Raw genomic sequence first — 4,568 nt, 5'->3', positions numbered from 1 at the left:
GGAGACTTTGATAATATCCCTCAAGTTCAATAATTTGATAGAGCTACTCACAGAACTCAACAAAACACTCTAGTTATGTTTACCAGTTTATTTTAAGATACAACCCAGGACAAGTCAAATGGAAGAAATGTATAGAACAAATAAAAAGATGGGCAGAATGAAGCACATAGATAATCCAGGTGAATAGCTGTGATTAATAGAATTCTCCAGCCTTTGAGTTCTCCAGGAACAGTTTGTGGAAAGAAACACCCTTCCCATTATGACTTAGATGGCGCTCTCTTTTCTTACCTTTCACATAGCCAGACAGAGGCGATCCACATTTTCTTTTTTTTATTTAAAAAAAAAAAAAAGGCTGAATTTGTCTTCAGTGATCAAAATAAAATACTTCTTAATCAAACTTTACTCAAGTTTATCTCCATTCCAAACTCCTGAACTCTGAACTCTCAGACTCTACCTCAGTCTGAGCCAACATCCAAATAAATGTATGTTATGACTCTCCTAAGAACATGCTGACTTCAGGGTAAAACACTCTCTGACATAAAATCTGATTAGTCACCTACCATTTGCCATTCCCCTTGAACCTTCTTTTTAATCGGCTTTGCTCCTCCCTATGAAAGAAAGCCCTTGTCTGCCTAAATTTTGCAATATTTATAGATCTTATAGTTGGTACTTCTTCCTGTTGCAATATTCCTCTGGAATTCAATTTTTATTTTTTACTGAAATCTAACTGCTATATTTTACAAAAACTAGAAACTGCCTCAAAACAGTAACAATTTCACCTTCAGTAAGATTCTCCCAGTCTCCTTTCATCTGCCCGTGGACCCCCAGCTTTCCAAGGCTTTGAAGCCTCTCTCAGTATAAAGGATTCTTCCATGGCTGAGGTGAGCAGGCTGAGACACCTGCACAGGAGGCTTCTCAGAAAAAACTAATTGGATCTTTAATAACCTCTTTATGCAGGTTCCCTGTTAGCCTTAGCTCAGAGTCACTGGGTTCAGGCTTTAATTTTCATCCCAGAGTTATTCACTTGGCTTTTGAAACTGTATGTAAAATTCAGCAAAATTACTCAAACACAGTATTAACATAAGGAAAGGAAATTTTAAGGTGTCTACATTTCATACCTGGATAAGAAAAGCAAAAGTATCTATTTCTTTCAAACAATAAATGTATTATTGGATTATTTTAATTAAAAATCATTTAGTAAACAATTAGTCACATGGTAACACTTCTAAGGCAACCAAAATTGAGTATAAAACTTAGAAATCAAGGTAATGGGATAGAGAACAGGGATAGTCACCATCACAAATGTACCTTGCAAGAAGAGGACCTAATGTTTCCATGAATCTATGTAACTCACCAGTTATCTACCACAATTTTGTGGAAAGATATTCATTTTCTACAGCCAAAATGCAAGAGAGATTTCTCCTATTCTTTTCCTTCATAGCTAGCATTCTCAATGCTAAGTCTTAAAATTCTGTTTGAAATCCCCAACCCTTAAAAAACACACTTGAGAAAATTTCAAAACTCATGTTGGGAAAGAAAAAGGTAAATGAGAATTTTTAACAAATGAAAATATACAATGAGACATATATTTTTTGTTTATGAAAGCCATCTCTCTTATGCCCTTTGCAATATTGTTTTTTTTCTTTCAAGCCCTACTAATAAAACATAACTTACAATTAAAAAGTGAGGTCCAAGTAAGTGAACAATCTTTTAAAGGTGTCAAACCCAGAGAGTGGCAGTGCTGATTAAAAAACAAATGTGCCTTATTCATGTGTCAAGTAAGGCCATTCAATCACTTGAGAGACTCTCCACTCCATCCTGCTCACTTAAGTGCTCCATAACCACCCAATCAGGAGATGTTGCACTATGTTTGCACCAGTGAGTGCCCCAGATACATTTCACTTCGCAAGATCTGACACATCTCACTGGGGTCAGGTTGTTTCCGACTTTTGGAATGCCTTTTTTTCCCCACAAATTTTAAAAATACTTTTCTTTAACTATATTTATTTCACATTTTGTTCTGCCCCCTTAAAAAATCCAAGGGGCAGAAATTATTTCTATGTTTTTCCCTCAATATCAGCATCTGATAGCAGACCAGAAATGTGTCTCCCAGAAATGGAAGCTGGGATGGGAAAAACAGTTTTAATGTCTCAAGGGTTTAGCTTTTCAAAAAACAGAGTATGCCAGGAGATTCCTGTTAGCTCCATGGCCTCCATCTTCTTCCTTGTTAGGCTACCTTCCATACCTCAGGTTGTCCTATGAGAGAAAATAACCCAGGAGCTGATATTCACTAGACACTCCAGTAGACATAACCATGCCGGGTATCTTCATTTATCCCAAAACAGTACTGAAACCCAGGACCAGGTTGGCCGAGGAAAAATTATCTAAAATTTTTTGAAGGGAATCCCTGACCCAAAAACCTTCTGGTAAGACTTCTGTACCTACAGAAGATAAAAAGAAAAGAGGAACTTAAAAAAAAAAAAAAATACAATGTCAGGGGATTATTCTTTACTTTCTTCTTGGGAAATATTTTTCAAAGAGAAAACACATCTTTGTAAAAGTCCCATCCAATTATTTGTCAAAAAATGATTAATTAATGGATGTGTGCAGTAGCTCACCCCTGTAATGAGAGAACTTTGAGGCTGAGATGTGCAGATCAGTTGAGGTCAAGAATTGGAGATCAGCCTGGCTAACATGGTGAAACCCTGGCTCTACTAAAAATACAATTAGCCGGGTGTGATGGCATGCACCTGTAATCTCAGCTATTCAAGAGACTGAGGCAGGAGAATCACTTGAACCCGGGAGGCAAGGGCTGCAGTGAACCGAGATTGATCCACTGCACTCCAGCATGGGTGACAAAGTGAGATAACATTCTAATTTTTTAGAATGATTAATGAAAATCTGGTATCCAAAATGTACACTAAAGGGCAAATAGCTGATAATGTGAATTAGGGAGGGGAAATTGGCATTTGGTAGTGTCAAAAATAATTGGAAATGTATTATTTTGCTGCAAGCCAGAGTTAGGATGAAGGAATGCAGGGTGGGAGTGGAAGGTAGACTTGAGAGGTTGCTTGGGATACATGTGAAAAACGCAGGGGAAAATCATTCCCCAGTGGTGTGTAAAAATAACTAAGTGGCAGGCAATGAGACTGACGTGGCTCTAGTCTGGATTTTTTTCACTTAAAAAAAATCTAACTCAAGTGCTTTTTTTTTTTTTTTTTTTTTTTTTTGGTAAATTGCTACATTGGGGGAAAAAAATCAGACTTACCAACTATAAACCGTCAATTAACCTCTGATTGCATAACCAAGAAATATGGAAGCTCAAGTGGAAATTGTCTGGTCTCCATATGCAAGCCTGGAGCTCGAAAGTCTGAAGTCTTGAACTTGTGATCTTACTCTGTAACACCCCTGCCCCGCAAAAAACTACCCCAACTTATAAAGTCAATTCATAACTTAGCCCCTTCACCTTTTCCCACTCCATAACTGAGTTCGCCATCCTCGCTAATCGCCCATCTAAGCTTCCCCGACTAGCCCCTCACCCAATCCTGCCATCCTAACTGTTCTTATGGTAATGCAAATACCTCTCACCTAACACCGCCCTTGTAACTGAACTTGTGATCTTACTCTGTAACACATCCGCCCCACAGAAAACTACCTCAACTTATAAAGCCAATTCACAACTTAGCCCCTTCGCCTTTTCTCTCTTGGATGCAAGCAGGCCACTGTTTAAATAAATTATTTGATATTTTTGCGGTGACTCCAATAAATTTTTCATTAAAGGGGGACCAAAAGCTCTTTCGATTTATGAACCTCGCACCCCGAGTCAGGATTCTCCCCTGACGACCCTCCCGTGGTCCCTGCACAATCGAGGGCAGATATGGCGCGGTGGGTGCAGAGCTGCCCAAACGGGACTCCAAGCCACTGTGTAGGCAACAGAGAGACAGGACGCCCGGGTCCCGCCTATCCGCCCAGCCGCCATCTTAACGCTCAAGGGGACTGAAGGCCGAGCTGGCCAAGGTGAACTCAGCCTCAGATTTTGGAGCTGACTGCTGGGGGCTTGAGTCCCGCTACAGCCACTTCTGACCGCTTCCAATCAGCCCCTTCCCACTCTCTAGATGTCAGATCCTACACTCTCACCATTTCGAGGTTTCCAGTGGCTCCTGGCGTCTCAGCTGTGGATCTCTCAATACCTGAAGGTCACAGGACCACAGACTGGATCTCCAGGAGCGGAGGACACAGAGCAGCAAACGACGCAAAGCAGCGAAGATGAGAACCGGAACTCTGACTGCAGGAGGAGACAAAGAACCCGCCAAATCCCGGAAGCCGTCCTGTGTACTTTCCAGCTGCGTGCCTTATTGGACGGTTCCTAGAGTCTTTGACTAGATAACGCTTAAGTTCCGCCCCTTTAGTCCCTGAGTGACAGAAGATTTGACCAGACACTGGGCTAAATGAAGAAAGAGTGACAGCCTGGGCCTCAACTTTTTCAGGCAGAGCTTCCTCCCTGAGCTGAGCCAGGACCAACCAGGAGGGTATTTGCATTTAACCTTGTGTATAAGGTGATATGCATT

Source organism: Aotus nancymaae, unplaced genomic scaffold (genome assembly GCF_030222135.1).
Source record: "Aotus nancymaae isolate 86718 unplaced genomic scaffold, 86718_ANA_hifiasm-v0.15.2.pri h1tg000049l, whole genome shotgun sequence".
NCBI classification, from domain to species: Eukaryota; Metazoa; Chordata; class Mammalia; order Primates; family Aotidae; genus Aotus; species Aotus nancymaae.
This window is presented reverse-complemented; position numbering follows the sequence as displayed.